Source organism: Rattus norvegicus, chromosome 2 (genome assembly GCF_021556685.1).
Source record: "Rattus norvegicus strain SHRSP/BbbUtx chromosome 2, alternate assembly SHRSP_T2T, whole genome shotgun sequence".
Lineage (NCBI taxonomy): Eukaryota > Metazoa > Chordata > Mammalia > Rodentia > Muridae > Rattus > Rattus norvegicus.
Genome location: NC_141535.1, coordinates 34665195 through 34682261, shown reverse-complemented (window position 1 = coordinate 34682261; position 17067 = coordinate 34665195). Strand labels below are relative to the sequence as shown.

General features: G+C 43.8%; 1 protein-coding gene and 1 long non-coding RNA gene across 3 annotated transcripts in view; both read left to right on the top strand.

Annotated features, from left to right (window-relative positions):
- The window catches only part of Pik3r1 (phosphoinositide-3-kinase regulatory subunit 1), an 84872-nt gene that overhangs the window by 23436 nt on the left and 44369 nt on the right, over nucleotides 1–17067 (top strand).
- LOC148006644 (uncharacterized) lies at nucleotides 8444–15251 on the top strand. The gene is made up of 2 exons (XR_015673848.1): nucleotides 8444–11036; nucleotides 13700–15251. It is a non-coding gene; the product is annotated as an uncharacterized LOC148006644 (long non-coding RNA).

The window sequence follows — 17067 nt, the reverse complement described above, 5'->3', positions numbered from 1 at the left end:
TGATCTATGAATCCCAGGGATCTTCTCCCCTCTGCCTCCCCAGGACTGGGATTACAGGTGTGAGCTACTGTGACCAGCATTTTCCTGTGAACTCTGGGGACCAAACCCATGTCTTTATCCTTGAGTGGACAGCCCTGTAGTGACTGAGCCTTTCCCTCTCAGCGCCCTGTGCATCTTATAAGATTGATGAAATTATTAACTGTTAAATTAACCTCTCCTTGACTTGTGGTTCTCAATGTTATATATCACATGTATACAACATATAAACTTGTGTTTCTGTACAAATTCTTATGTGCTTATACATAATATATACAAAATTATATTTACATAAATAGATCTGATAGTAGCGTATAAGATCGTAGCAAAAGTTTTGCTGGGTTAATTATTTAAATAAAATGCCTTTCTGTTGGAACTGCTTGCTGGTTCAAGCTAGCTGTAACTTGCTCCTTCACTAGCCTCCATGTTAGGAGTTTTTATGGACAGTTACATTGTAACTGTCACTTGTGGTCTAATCTTCCCCTTAAGGGAAACTTGAGAAACGCTGTCAGCTTTTTCGAGTAGAGGAAGTTTAAACATATTGGCGCAGAGGCTTCAACATTGTTTAGCTTAAACTCCCATTCTTGTCAGACCACATCTTTCCAGGCCCTCTGCGGCTGGAGTCAGCTCCCTTTGGCTCTCATGAAGGAAAAGGTTTACCCAGTGCAACAAATGTTTACTCTTCTTTGCCAGACCTGGGGTCTGCTCAGCAGATCTGAGACCTGCTTGCTCATCACAGTTTGGTCAAAGAACTGGCCTGACATCAGTCTGCAGATTTTAGTTGTATAATTGCTTTTGGCCAATTCCGACTTAATTCTAAAACCTAGATAATACTTTTGGGTGATTTTGTTGTTGTTTTGAGACATAGTTTCTCTGTGTAGCTTTGGCTGTCCTGGAACTCACTCTGTAGACCAGGCTTCAAACTCCTAGAGATCCTCCTGCCCCTGCCCCTGACTCTGTCTCTACAGTGCTGGGATTAAAGGTGTGTACCACCACTGCCCAGCTATCACATATATAATATATATGTACTTATATATAATATATATACATTTTTTTTTAAACTGGGAAAACAATCTTTCCTCTCTCCCTTTCTGCCCCCCCCCCCTTCACACTTCTCACTGGCTCCTTCCCTCCCTCCCTCCCTCCCTCCCTCCCTCCCTCCCTCCCTCCCTCCCTCCTACCTACCTGCCCCGTGCTTGGAGAGTCCACTGTGAGAGGCTGGTGTATTTCACATACCTCATCAGAGGATAGGTGAGTTTTACAACCATCTTTCATGAAGTAGAGCCAACGTCCCACCCTCACCTCTCAGGTAGCCATGCTTATCCGTTTTCTAGCACACACCGAGTCTCTGGCTCTGGTTTTTACTTAGATGACATCGTGCCCCTGGATTCAGTTGTTCCTTGAGGGGCCATCTTTTATCAACAGCAGATACCGTGTTTAGTTCACATGTGGAAGTGTTGTGATTTTTTTTACACCCCACCACTTAACAATTAGTACTCTTCCAAGTTCCATAGTTCCATTTGGCATGCCATGTGTAATTTCCTAAGAGAAGAAAGGAAGGGTAGTTGATTGTAAACTCTTTTGACATGAGGGTAAAAATGTTTTGTTTATAGAGGACAGAAAAGGAGTTAATATTTAGCGACTCTGGCGAAGGAGGGGCAGGACCTAAGGAATGTGGTCACCTGATCCGGGACCTCTCATCTGTGGGCATGCACCTGGATAATTACCTGGTTTGCTAGAAAGGTTGTGATCGGGACTTTCATTTACATTTTCGTTGTTCAGCTCCTGGTCCTAGATTCCACATTTTCTGTAAGAGGAAGTGCCCTGCTCGGACGGGAAAAACTCTAGCTTCAACGTGGCTGTTCGTAAGTTTGCAGAAATGGTGGAGTGCTTGTGGTGTGCTGGACACCAGGCACTGCAGTGTGGTGCACCCACTCGTTCCGATTGCATGTTGGGGCTTAGGAGAAGGATCGAGGCCGGGGTCAAGCAAGGCTGGCGGCCAGTCAGCCATCACAGCAGACTTGCTTCTGAACGTGTGCTTCTCAGCATGACACACAACCTTCAAAGAGCCAGGCTGAAGACGGACCTCTAGCCAGTCATCCCCATGGACTGAGAAACAGCAGTGTCTAAACCACAGGCTTAATACAGTTTCGAATTTCTCTATTTTTTGCATAACACTGCTTTTAATCTCAGTTTTACAAATACTCCGGGTATGGATAGCTAGGCTGATGGATGCTGTTTGTGTCAAAATCGTGTACTTGAAGCATGTATTAAACCAGAGACCTGCAGGAGACAATTTGTATACTCATTTCTTCTGAAATTTTATTTAATTAACTTCTTATTATATAGGGTATGACAAGGCTATTTTCATACAATTCAATGTACATAGGACATATTTCCCAGCATCCCCCACTACCTCCCCCGATACTTGTTTTCATGAGACCCATCCATTTCTTTCTCAGTTTCTTTGTGAGATCTTGCAGGTGAAAGCAGTGACCCCTTTTATTTAGCAAAGACACTATTAGTTCATTATTAGTTTTGGAACTTGGATTTGAAATCCTTAATAGCTACCTCGTCTAAAAGAATATTTGTGCTTTATCTGACCAGTTAGGGAAATGTTCAGTCTGACAAAAAAAAAAAAAAAAACAAAAACAACAAAAAAAAACCAAACAGTTGGGGGCTCTTGGGTGTGAATGTTTTTCTTGTGACTTGAAGTTGGGTCTTGCTCAGAGAGCATAGTGTTCAGACACAGGTTCACATCTTGGGCATAATTTGCGAAGTTGAAATTTGTAGGGGTCGTCAGGTGGTTCCATGAAGGCATGCCGATGGATGGATGCAATGTTCATCTTTGAAGTCCTGTTTCCAGAGGACACGGGGCAAAGAAAGAAAGCTCTTGTCTTCGGAAGCATTCCAGTGTTTTCCCACGTTGTGCCCACAAGGCTGAGTAGAAGGCTGTGAGATGCCATAGCTCCAGGATACATCATTCCATCCTTTATAGGAATCGGGTATTCCCGGCACTGATATCAGGCTCAGGTAGGCAGTGCACCAAGCCCAGGCTTGCCCACAAAGCCAGTCAAGAGCTTAGCACTCCCCACTGTGGAAAAGTCCTTCCTGAGTTTGGACTTGGCACCCCGTGTCTGGGTCAGTTGCACATCTATCCAGGGAAAGCCCATGGCTTGGCAGAGAACACTGGATCTAAGTGGGAAACAAATTCGCTGACCCCTGCCTCGGAGGGTCACATTTTTCATTTATATTTCACATGACTCCGTAAATTACAGTGCTTATAGATAGAGAACAAACCCTTCCCCCTTCCTCCTTCTCCAGATACCACATAATGGAAAATGCAAGCTTTCTACAGAAAAACTGCTGCTGTTGCTGCTGCTGCTGCTGCTTCATCCTCCGCTCCCCTTCTCCCCTTCCCCTCTCCCCCTCTTCCCTCTCCCCCTCTTCCCTCTCCCCCTCCTTTCCTCCCCTTCTCCCCTCCCCCTCCCCTTTCCCTTCCCCCTCCCCCTTCTCTTCTCCCTTCCCCTCTTCCTCCTCCTCCTTTCTTTTCTTTCTTTCTTTCTTTCTTTCTTTCTTTCTTTCTTTCTTTCTTTCTTTTTTTTTTGTAAACTAAACAAAATGTCAGTCTCTGATGAGACGCGCTTCCTGCCAGAATTCCCACTGGTCTACTGTCACAGTTTCCACAAAAAGCCAAGCTGAAGGAGGGAGACCCGTTTTTGAACCCTGTGCTTTTGCATTATGGGAAAGCCACATCTCTGCCTCAGGATGGGGAGAACTGTTAAGTCCTAAACCTCAACGACAGGCACATAAAGCTTTGTCGTTCATTTCCTGTTTAATAAAAAAATAAAAATAAAAAAAAAAAAAAACCCACCCTGTCCTATGAACTCCCAGAAGATGAGAAGATTTTCCTCAGAGAAAATTCAGCTCTGGGAGGAGCCCATAGGGGTCATAACCTACAAAATTCTTGAAGGGAAGTTTCAGTGAGAAGAGGGCAGGCAGGGTTAGGAAGCTCTGAGTGCTGCAGTGGGTGACTGGTGTGTGAGCCCCTGCTCTCTGGAGCTGCAGCCTACATGGGATGTGTAGTACACATCTGCAGAAATCTCGGGAGGAAGTTTTAAAAAAAAATATAGCATGAAGTTGGAGGGAGCGTAGTGGAGGCCAGGAAAGGTAAGGGAAGGTGAAGTGGACTTGATCAATGTATATGCATGCATAGCTATTAAATAAAATATTAAAAAATAGATTTCAGCTTCCCGCACAGGGCAGGAACAGCCCCCCTCTGACACTCCCTCTGCCTTAGTAGGAGTTTGCATCAGTAGTTATATCTTCCCCAAATGACTGCTGGAGAAAATAAGTGAAAGCCATTGTCAGCAGGTTGTGGAAGGGACAGTTCAGCTCTCTGTCTCCCCAAAACTCCCCTCACAGCAAACGCAGCCCCAGCCCCAGCCCCAGCCCCAGCCCAGCTTTCACATAAAGCAGGTATGGAGTTGATTTTGGTTAGGATCAGATGCAGGTCATCTTTGGCACCCAGAGTGGACAAGTCTGCCATTTGTTGCACAATCATGTGGACCCAGGAGACAGAGGACTGCTTAATTGAAAGTATATAGAATGGCTCCTTAGCTGGGCAGCAGTGGGGCACACTCTTAATGCCAGCACTCTGGAGGCAGAGGCAGGTGAATCTCTGAGTTTGAGGCCAGCCTGTTCAATAGAGTGAGTTCCAGGACAGCCAGGGCCACATAGAGGAACCCTGTCTCAACCTCTTCTTGCCTCCAAATAAAATGGTTCCTTAGACTTCGTGGACAATTGAATAACTCCAGTTTCCTTTCTTGACCCATGGTCACTTCCGGCTCCTCTGGAATCAAGCATTAAGTATCCTAGTCTCTTACAGTGAACAGATTAAATGGCTGTAGCTTACATTAATTTGGAGTTGTCTGTGACTACAGTCACTCTATTCTCTGTTGGGATTAAGTTCCTACGGATTTGACAGATACATAAAGGTGCTTGCCCAGGGAAAATAGAAATTCTGCTAGCTGAAACCCTGAGTGGTATTTTAGCTTTCTGTTTATATTAAAACCTTTTAAAATTAAAATGATTTAACTTGGTTTTCTTTTTCTGGTAACCTAAAAGAAGAAGAAGAAGAAGAAGAAGAAGGGAAAAAAACCCCCAAAAAACCAGAAGCATGAAGCAAATGAGTGTATTACATGGAGACAGGACTGAGTGATGGAAAATTCTTCTTCCTTCAAGTAGGATTTAGCAGAAAGCATGTGTCAAAAGTCCCTTACCTAAATGTGTCATAATTAAGGATGTTGGGGCTTATTTATTTTAATTAGAAATATTAAGCGCAACTCAGTGGGCTTCATGGAAAAAGTTTTTTTCTAATTGCATATTTTATCTTGCGTCAAGTAGTAAATTAAATTTTTGTGGGTACAAAAAAGACTTTTAGCTCTAACCACAATCATAACTCATGCTAAATATATTAATGTTGTGTTGATTGGCTAACTAACTGCTTTGGGATAGTTAAACTGGTGAGACCTATTGTTTTGTTTTGTTTTTTTTTTTTTTTTAGTTTTTCCAGTAATAGTGACAAAGCAATCAGTGTGCTCTGGAGAAATGTACTTGTTTGAATTGTTCAGATCAATACAAATGACTGGATACAACTCGAGGTAAAGAGCAGTGCTTAGACTGTGTTTCCTTTAAAATTCTGTCTGATGCTATTGCATTGTCTCTCCCATGGGTTTTACAGGGTTTCTGAGAAATCCAAAGTGGCAACTTTCTCAGCCTCTTACACAGAGGCAGAGTGGGTGAGCGGGCTCACTCACAGTTCGTGGTGGGATTAAACCAAGTTGCTGGCTTCAGGTTGACTCTCAGACTTAGCTGTTGTCTGCCGGATAGAAGACCACATCTCAGCGTCCTCCGTGTATAGCACTGAACAAACCTTGTCACCCATCTCGTTTTCTAGCCAAAGAGAATCCGTAGAACAAAGCAATCAGACAGCTCGAGAGCACTGGCCAATCTCGATTGTCTTTGACAGTTCTCTATTATAGTAAAAACAAACCCGTTCAGCAGCAGGAGCAGTTTTCTGGGAATTTGTACAAATATACTTTAGAGAAAAAAAAAAAAAAAGACAAACTGGTCGGGTTTTGCATCATTTATCATGTGCGAGTCCTTTAGGTCAGGTGGAAAGTGCGTGGGATGAAGTCGTAGGGCCATCGGTGAGGCTGGTGCACTTTGGTTCCATGTCCCCTCCTGTTGGTCTTGCTTACATAGTGAACTTGTGAACGAGCCAGGCATTAAGGACTTCCAGTGGCATTCTTGGCCAAGAGTCCATCTTAGTCACTGTGAATTATTTGTTGTACGTCCTAAAGATGGTAATGTCCATACATAGCCCTGGCTTTCTCATCTCTACAGTAGGCTCACTGAGCAAGGATGAGCTGTGAGGGCGCTCTCTCCGTCACACCTCGAGTCCCAGAGGACCCGAGGATTTAAAGCTCATTGTTTAATGATAACACTCAAACCAGAAGGACACATAGAACACAGACACACACAACGCGTCTCCGACTTAAGTGATCTGTCTGAACCGGAGGAAAATGAAAGGGGTTGAAATCGCCCGGCCACAGGAAATGAAGGCCGAAGGCCAGTTTAAACAGCTGAGAACTGTGCGAAGCAGTAGTTCATGGGAGATAGCGAACACTCTGTCGCTCTCTTTGTGGGCGTTCCAGGAAGAAACAAAGTTAAATGACAGCAGAATTAACCATGGTTAGACCAGCTGCCTCTTCTAAAAATCGCTCCCTCACCTGAGAGGTCCCCTCCTTGTAGACAGAGAAGGAAGGTAGACAGAGCCCCCTGTGTTCTGTGGCAAAACGTGTTTTCTCCAGAGCTATGTGCACGCTCCCCCAGACACAGGCATGCCGGAACGGTTTAGTTTCTCAACACAGAGTCTTCATTTATCATTGAACAGAGTCTTGTTGCTTCAATGGTGCTTTCTTGGGAGTCTCTATGTCCTCCTTCGCCTGCTTCACTAGTGTCTCATTTTTTTGTTTGTTTCTTGTTTTGTTTTCCAGGACTACTCTTTTTATATAGTCCTAGGAGACTGACATTTACACACACTCTCCAAGCTTACCTTTAAACTCATGACAGTCCTCCTGCCTCAGCTTCTCTAGTGGTAGTTATTATAGGCGTATGCAGTCAGGCCCAACCATTTGTGCCACTTAAGTGTAAACCATTCCAAGGGCCATGGATTCTGTTAGGCAGAGTTTTGTAGACTTCGTGCTATTTCTTCAGAGGGCACAGTACTGGCAAAATCATGCCCAGAAATGCAGTTCTCTTCTGCCTTGTCTGTTTAGTCTATTTCTTTTTGAGGAAAACCTTCGTTTTTTTCAGAACTCCATTTTCCTTTACAAAGCCAGAATTGTCATAGCAAAATAACTTAAAAATATTTTGTTTTCTCGTTCACTAATTCATTATGAAGTAGCTCATTAGTTAAAAAAAAAAAAAAAATTGCAGGACCTTGGAAGGAAGAGGAAATGCTGGCCTGCTCTGACGCTGGTTCTCTTGCCCAGTAGAGGTCGCCATCTATTGGTCAAGGAGAGAAATAAACGAAACGTTTGGCCCACATTCCTGGTGGTATGGTGGTCACAGGGAGGTTGTTTTGGTAAAGCTCTTGGCTAAAATGTATGAAAATGCACGACTCACTAGGAACCTAAAGCCCAGGGTTTTGATTGATCATAGACGGTCTCTGAAAGTCATGACAAGGAGAAGTGGCTACATAGCTCTTTTAAATGCATATTTCTTAAGACCGCCAGAATTCCACTTTAGTGAAATATTAAATGGAGTTTTAATTAGACAAATTGATGGCCGATTTTGTAACTCTGTGGTTGATTTGGGCTTCCTTTCTTTCTAGCCTCTGGAGTCTGGTGTTTCCTGCCTAGCTGACTCGAGACAGGCTCTGTAGAATGGGCAAACTGGTGACTCTTGATGCTGGGGTCTCGTTAACTTGACCATGTGCAAGGTTTAAGTAGTGGCATCTATGCATTTGGCTTGGAAAATTCTCAATCAATTGCAAACAGGGGAAAGAGTTGCTTTCCTATTATTAGGTGGAGAGGCACACACACGCACACACACACACACACACACACACACACACGCACGCACACATGCACGCACGCAATGACTAGGACAGCTTGAACTTAAATAGAAAGGACCAGTATAACAATTTTTGTTATTAATAACACATCATTTTAAATATATTTCCCATCCCTAATATTTAAAAATATCTTAAATCCTGAAAGCTAAATTGTATACACATTAGTGCTTTACTTGTCCTCCCCGCCCATGTTGTGCGTGTGTGCGTGCGTGTGTGTGCGCGTGTGTGTGTATGTTGGGTAGTATCCTAACAGACTATGAATAAGGCTCACATTTTAACCTTGCGGCTTTATTTCTTCCACACACGCCTGCTCGTATTTTTGAACGTGAAACTTTTTAAAATGCTATGTACTACCCAAGTAATCATCCGATGCCCGGGATCTGGGTATTTAGCGTTCAGTTAATTAATTCATGTGCCTTCCACTGTGAAGTAAGGACGATGACAGCTAGAGAAAGAGGCGGTCGTACAAGAGAAACCAGGAAACCCATATGTTATTTGCTTCCATTTTCACACAGCACACCTATATATGTGTGAAACAAATATATAAACTGTCACAAAGCAACATATTGATGAACCGAGACGAGCAGAGCACGATTCGAGCAAGAAGCGGGTCGGAGTGGGGCTTGGAGAAAGCAGGAGTTTTTGAAGGGAGGGAGTGAGTCGTGTTTATAGTGTCTGCTACAGGTCAGTGTTGGGCTCACCCTGGGTGGCGTAATGTGATGTGAAAAGAGGGGTTAGAGGAGAAAGGGCCAGGCCATGGAAATCGGCGAGCAACTCAAGGCACAGCCATGTCATGTGGGCAAAGCTGAGATGCATTGTTGAGGTCAGGCTGTGTAATTTCCTTCTGAAAAGGCCTGCCCACTTACCAGTAATGATACCTTTCTTTCTCTTCTATTTTTGTCCCTTCCTTTAGGAAAAGGAATATATGCTTACTTGTTATTTACAATTCAAAGTCATTTCCCCGGTCTGGTTGCTTTTGTTCCCCGCATTTAAGAAGAATTGAGTTAGGTCGGCAGGAAACTTTGTCCTTCTTTCAAGTCTCCATTATCTGATATGTCTTCCTTTTTTAAAATGCTCTCCCTCTCATCCTTCAGATCTGTATCGCGGTACCCTTCCTTGGTCTTTCTCTTTTGGATTCATAAATGCAGATATACTGGGCTTTAAAATCCTACCCGGGCAGATTAGCTACTCTGGCACAAAGTGGCCCTGCTGGAAAATCCAGAATTGAAGAATACACCGTTGACCTCTTTAAATACAGTTTCACTTTTAAATAACACTGGACCAGATTGTTGGACATCTTCATAACTAATGTAGATGACACAGGTTAACCCAGCCAGCCCTTCTAGGAGTTCTGTTGCAACTGGTACCCTATACTACTGGACTACCATTATAAATGATTTAACCTCCTGCAAAGCTGCCTTTTAATAGGTGTTTATAGGCATCACTTACCAAGTATTTCAAGGGCTCTCTGCATGAAAACGGCCAGGGAAGGAGGGTTAACACTAGCGTTTCTCTGCAAACAGTTATAAACATCCCCACCTAAGGGAGGGTTGATGGACTATTGGTGAGGGAACAAACACTAGAAAGGACAGTGTTCCATCTCCTACCGTTGACCTTCCCAAGATAACTGGAGAGAATTCCCGGGTGTGTGGTATGTATGCACTCATTCTGTTCTGGTTCTGGTCCTGACCTGGACTGGACACCCTGGTCAACGCTCATCACTTAATGGTGGGAAGCAGACTGCATGGTATCTTGCCAGGCAAGTAGTGGCCCTTGGGATTGGAGCTGGGTCGGAGGCATATGTGTTTGAGGCATATGTGGGTGGTGTGCCTCCCTTAGTCTCCCACTTATTCCTACCAGCAGCTGACCTTTCCTTCTGGGGTTAAACAGCTGGGGTTTGATTTTTTTTTTTTTCCAGCTGGTTGAGACAGGAAGCAGGACTGTATCCCATGGGATCCAGACCTCAGTCGTAGGCTCTGTGGGATAAGGTAGTAGAGACCCATGCATTGCTGTCCTGCCCTCTCCTCCTGCCTCTTTTCTGCCTCTTGTGTTTGCCTGCTTAGTCAGGTGCTTGCCTGTGATGAGGGTGGCAGGGGAGAAGACCTGACTCTCTGTGTTGGTAACATACCAGTATAAAATGGAAACTTCCCTAAGTGTGTTAGATTTCTAAATTCTTTTACTAAAATTTGTGTGACCCATAATGTCTTGGCGTGCCCATTTGCAGTCATCCATACAATCTTGAAAAGTGACTTTGGTGTCCTAGTCTGGAACCCTAACCTTCAGATATATAACATGTCTAGGGGAAACACATGTTTTAGATCTTAAACATACAGTGAGCTCACAAATGAGCTTGGGAAATAGTATCCACATGCAGGCTGGAGACTTCCTGTGGCGACAGTCAGCCCGTGAGGAGAGCTTGCTTCGGGAACGTGACTGTGTTCCTCTCTTCGAGTCCCATTCCTAAGAGTAGCACCCAGGAAGGGAATGAACTGCGAAGTTGGGTTTATGAAGGTGACTCTTGTGAAAAAACTGACTTTGTGTCTTCCCAAGACTTTGCATAAACTGTATTAATTCTGCGCTTTGTTCACAACTCCCAAGGGAAAGGGAGAGATCAGAGATCAGTATTAAAGGCTCCCCTTCCAAACCACCCACCTCTACTGGCTCACCGCTCCTTCTGTTGTAGGGGTTCTTTAGTTTGTGTGTGTTTATATTTTAAGATTATAATTACATAGCTTTTTCTCTTCCCCTCTCCCCACCCAAACACTCCTATGAACCCCCTTGTTCTTTTTCAAATTCATGTCTTCGTTTTCTTTAATTGCTGTTACTTGTGTGTGTGTGTGCGCGTGTGTGTGTGTGTGTGTGTGTGTGTGTGTGTGTGTGTGTGTAAAACCAAATACATAAATACAACCTGCTCAGTCTGTATAATGTTACTTATAGGGCTGATCATTTGATCATTTGGTATTGGAGAACCAGTTTGTGTGCTCTTCCCTGGGGAAGCCTGTTTCTTGCACACTCAGCATTCCTTGGTTGCCCGCAGTTTTGTTTTGTTTTATTTTCTTTATAATTGAAGCCTTGTGAGCTTTCCCCCTTCTCTATGAGACAGTGTCTCCTAAATATGTCAGAAGCTACAGCCATGAAAGTCTCATCTCCATGACTCCCTAAACACAAGCTGAACAAGGATGGCACCAATAGACATCGTTGGATTTTGTTGACAGGATTTTGCTGCGTAGCCCAGGCTAACCTTGGATTTGAGAGCTTCTAGCTTGTGCCTCCTGAGGGCTGGGATTGCAGGCTCTATCACCAAGCCCACTTGTTATCTCTGCTGCCCACTGTACTCTGTAGGATAGATGACACAGCGGTGGTGCAGGCAAGCCCTGCCTTTGTTAGAAGTAAAAGTTCCAGTGTGGAACTCCTAGCACTTAGAAGACAGCAGCAAGAGGATTTTGAGGCCAACCTGCTCTACATAGTGAGTTTAGGGCTAACCTGGACTATAAGAAAATTTCTAAAGTTGGGTATGATGGCGCACATATGTAGGCTTAACATTATGAAGCCAAAGCAAGGAAGACAGTCAAGACTTCAAGGATCACCTGGGACACAAATGGAAACCTTGCTTCCAAAGAAAGGAAGGGAAGAAAGGAGAGAGAGAGAAGGAAAGAAAAAGAAACTAGAATAGAACTTTGAAATAGCCATGTTATAGTATATGAGTGACTTTGTACTTTGGATAAAAGCTTACAAAGCACTTCTGATAACTGCCTGCTGTACCCAAGGTCACTCAGGTTCTCAGCTCAAATGGTATCAGCACCATTTTGAAAACCCATTGGTTTTCCAGGGTATCTGGTTATATTTAGGTAGGCTTTTTTTTTTTTTTTTTTTTTTTTTAAATACTGAGTATGTTCTTACAGTCCCTTATGGCCTGCGGTCCTTTTAAGTTATCACTTTCTAGGCTATACTGAGGACTCTGAGCCAGACTTAGTGGTGCACTGTGATCCCAATTGTCTGGGAGATTGAGGCAGGAGAATCACAAGCTTAAGACCTGCCTGGGCTACTGAGCAACTTTGAGACGCAGTCTGAAAATAAATGAAAGAGTGAAGGAATGGTAACTGGCATTCGTAGGGTCTCTATCGCTATGCTAAAACCCCATGGCCAAGAGCAACTTGGTGACAGGATATATTCCAGGGACCTTAGGGCAAGAACTCAAGGCAGAAACCCAGAGGCTGCTGATGCTTCGGCAGTTAGAGGAGTGCTGCTGACTGGCTTGCTCTTCATGGCCTCCTCAACATGCTTTCTTTACAGCACCCAGCACCAACTCAAGGGAAGCCCTGCCCACAGTGAGCTAGGTCTTCCCTTAGCAATCGTCAATCAAAAAATTTACCACAGGCTTGCCCATGGGCCAATATGGTGGGGGGCATTTTCTTAACTGAGACTCTTTCTTTCAAAATTGGCTAATTGCAATAAAACTAGCCAGCATAGTGGTAGAATGCTTGCCTAACATGCAGGAAGCTCTGGGTTTAATCCTAGTACCACAGAAAACAAGAAAAAAAAAATGGAGGCTCTGGGTCCTTGTAAGCCATTCTTGGGTCAAGTTGCCTGTGGGTGGGGGCAGCTTTGAGTTCCTGTGGATGAATCAGCCACTGCCTCCTGACCCTGGACCCAGCCGCAGAGGGTAGGAAGCGGATTTGTGCACTCTTACAATTTCTGTTCGCTCTTTCAAATTTTCCAGACTGTTCTTTCTCATTTTTGCACTTTGTGTGGTTTAAACGTCTTTCTAGATGCACAGGGCAAGGCACACAGTTGCCTATGTCCTGAGAGAGGGAAAAAGAGAAACCTAGAGCTCCAGGTTAGGGGAATCTCTGGAGCCGTGACCCTGGTTTGGGGTTTGTGGGGCCTTAGCTGTGGTCGAGAGTGACACACCTGGACATACTCTGCTGGCATCTTGTGGTCCAGGGTGGGGTAGCAGAGCCTTGGTTTTATCAGTGACAGTGAGGACGATTTCAGTACTTAGTGTATTAAGGTGTCTAGCTGCCAAGTATTAGAGTAGTTGGTTCCTGGGTCTCCTCTGCAGAAGTAGTGCTGGTTAGAAGCCCTGCAAACTGAGAATGTTTGCCCCTGGGTTCCTTCTCTGCTGTTAAGTCAAGGGCTGTGTTCTAGACCCTCTGGGTCCCACCTCTCCTAACTTGAGGATCAGCGGAATTACAGGCTCAATTTCAGGCCGAGTTGGGCTTGCATCTGATGACAGCAAGGACCTCAATGTGTCTTTCATTATCCTGTTGCCCTGGGAGATGCTGTTTAAGTTGGCAGATGTCCTTACTGAAAGCAAAGCTTGTCACTGGTGAGATTACTAACCCCCCTGCCCCTAACCTCCCTCCCCCACCAAAGGATCAAATGCCAAGGAAAGGAGGAAATGTGTAGCTTTGAAAAGTGTGGTGAAGCCATCAAGTTCACCAGAAAAAGTAGGGGCAAGATGTGGTTTCAGTTTGTTTACTGGGTTCAGGATGAGAGTATCTTAATAACAAACTTCAGAGTGTGTGTGTGTGTGTGTGTGTGTGTGTGTGTGTGTGTGTGTACAGATGTTTGCACATGTGTGCCTGAATTTCAAACTCCTGGTAATTGTTTAGAAGCTGTAGTTTGTTTTGGTCTTCAGTTCCATACTTTGACAGTAAATTTCAAGAAACTTACTGAAAAATCAGACCGAAATTTGTGATTTCTAGGTCAGAGGTGCCCAATCTTTTTTACTTTGCAGAGAAGAACCATTTAAAAAAAAAAAAAATCAACAATTTCCTCTGGGGCCTTGGGGCCAGACCTGTTGTAGAAAAGACTGAGTAATTCATGCTCACCGAGCAGCTTCACTGCCATCCAGTGGCGGCTGGCTACACAGCACAGGAGCTGACAGCCAGACCCACTCTTTCTCCCAAGGCTTTTTTTTTTTTGTTTGTTTGTTTAACTCTGCTGCTTAATTTTCAATTTTTTTCTCCATGTGATACCTGCACTATTTCCTGCCTCCCCAGTGGTAGGAATTGAACCCAGAACCTAACCCATGCTAGATTAACACCCTGCCACTGAGAGAGCTTCTCAGCCCCTGAAAGTGATATTTCTAGAAAATTTGCCACGGGCTTGAGGAATTCCGGGTAGCTGTAACTCTATTTACCTTGTCCCATCCTCCCAACAGTACATCTTGCTATCTGGCTACCTACTCTCCTCCCCCGTCTAGGTATAAAGTGTGTATTTTCTCCTTGAATATTTCTGTTCCTTTGGATTAATGCTCAGCGGTGTGTCTGTTCCACACACAAACTTTAAAGCTAGCTTTCCATCTCCCTTTGAGTTTTTGTACTTTGAGCTGCGGTTGGCCAATATCCGAGCATGGTTCATGACACTTCGCCTGCATTTCAGTAAAGGGTTATGTGTCCCATAGGATCTAAGCTGGGCTCAGAGAAGGAGCCAACTAGCAAATGGAATTATTTTGCCTTGTGAAAAGTTCCAGCCTTTTAAAACTGGGCTCTGAGAAATTGGAAAAAAAAAAAAAAGAGAGCAAATATTCTTGGGAAGAAACGGAGGTTTGTTGAGTACTTGGCTAAAAAGTTTAGGGAAGGAAAGACCATTTCCTCTGGCCTCAGGAGCACATTCAACGTGAAATATGACTGTTTTTAAAAGAGCCCAGTTTAAATTTATTTTGGGGTTATTTATTTGCCTTGAAAAATAAATGGATCCAGTGCTTATAAAAAATGTTCAGAATCCTATTTAAAATAAAGCGATATTTTGCTAAGTTGGGCAAGGTGCGCCCAGCATGTACTATTAATTAAAAGCAGCTGGGGCCTTCAGATGTGTTTGCAAGTACACACCAAGAGCAGAACTGTTGGAATCTGGTGCGCACGCCTGGCTGGCCTGGCTGGAGTTCTTTATTACCATAACTGGAACTCATGCATCTTGCCTACCTCAGTGGGTTCATAGTCTCCCAACATTGGATCAAGCAGGTGGGGACATTTCCTTGGCAGGAAGAGTGGCTGAAACAGAAACATCTAACCCACCTGTGGCCCCTCTAGGAGAGTGGCGTTCTGAAATCCCATGGATCCCAGCATTAGGTTTTACACTCTTACAGACTTCGTTTTGATTTTACTGTGTGTGTGGTGTATCTGTGTATTTGTATGTGTTTCATGCGTGAGCACATATTCGTTCAGGTCTCTGTGTGTTGAGGCCAGAAGTCAGAGCCAAGTGTCTTTCTCAGTTACTTTCTACACACACACACACACACACACACACACACACACACAAATTTATAATATGTAATAAAATGCAATATAATATATACCTACATGTACTATAGATAATACTATATAATATTAATATATATGTATACATATAAAACATTAATATTTAGTGTGTAGGGGTTTGCCTGTGTGTATTTTTATATACCATATGTATTCTTGGTGCCTCTGGAGGCCAGAAGAGGGCGTTTGATCCCCAAGAACTGGAAGTTACAGGTAGTTGTTAGTTGCTATGTGTGTGCTGGGAACTGTACCTACGTTCTCTGAAAGAGCAGTCAGTGCTATCAGCCATCAGTATTGGGGATGTAAACTAGAGTCCAGTTGCTTGCGTAGCACATATTTCATCGAGGAAGCCATCTCCTCAGTCATGTTTCCAGGATCTCAAGAGATGTTGGCCGTTTGGTCATCTGTATGGTCAGTAAACAGGAATGCATACATTTGAAAGACAGATAAAGTCAATGTCAGAGTAAACTTCTGGGGACTCCTGTGAGGTCCCTAGTCACCGGGTGCAGTCACCCAAATAAAGCTCAGCCAGGAGAGATCCCCAAGAAAGCAGTGACTGTTCCCCTATGGACCGTCAGTAGGTGTTTTGTTGTTCTCTGTGGTTACTTCCTCTTCTGCTGTCTTCTCTTATGGATTAGAATAGAAAATTGAAAGTTTACTGAAAAGAATTTTGAGTCATGGATCTCGGATTAGAAAATGACTGTATGGGTTATCCTTCCCCACCTACACTTTCCTTCTAAAAGAAAAAAATAAATCCCAGGAGGAGGAGAAGGAGGAGAGGAGCATATGATGTAATACTGAGATGTTGGATTCTTTTCCAAGAGGTTGGGGCATCATCAAGGTGTTTTCTGTTCAAAGGTATTTAACGTCTAATGAAATTTTCAATTAAAATGTGACCCTGTCAAGATCCTAAGGCTAGGCCTGAAGAAATATCAGTTAAACATGTAAATACATCATGCTTCCTCTTGGATTGCTTAGACTGACAAGTGTCTTGGTTTCCAGTTGTAACTTAGGTTTTACCTTTGGAAACATTTAAGTAATGTTTAGACTGGTAATTGTTTGTTGTGTTCTTTTAAGTCTTGAATCTTATAGAGTGCAGAGGTAAAGCTTACCTCAGTTGCCTCTTGCTTTTTTCTTCTTCCATGAGACAAACAAAACAGTATCTTAGATTAAATCAGAGTTTCCTGAGGTTCTGGAATCTGATTCCTAAATTTTCCACTGGGACACCTCCAAGGCCTTCTCTTGCCTGTGTCCCCAGTTGACACGAGTCAGGTCCTGACTCCAGGGATGGATTCGATGTGGCTCTGAGGCAGCGTTTTTGGGGAAGAGCCTTCCAGGGGAATAAATGTAGAAGGGCCTGGAACACTGGTAGCCCCTGGGTTGTTAGCCTTTTGGAGCTTGTGAGATGTCTAAACAAATGATGGAATTCATCACTGTCCAGTTTTCTAAAATTACCAGAGAAGCATCAATCCTTGGTTGGTTTTCGTGGACTCATTTAGTCTACAAGAATACGTTGTCAAAGATCTTCTAGCGCCACACATGTAAAAAACTCATTTGTAAGAAAAAGGGGGGAGGGGCAGTTAATATGTTCAGGAGTAAATACCGAAGTCAGGGCCTTCCCAAAGA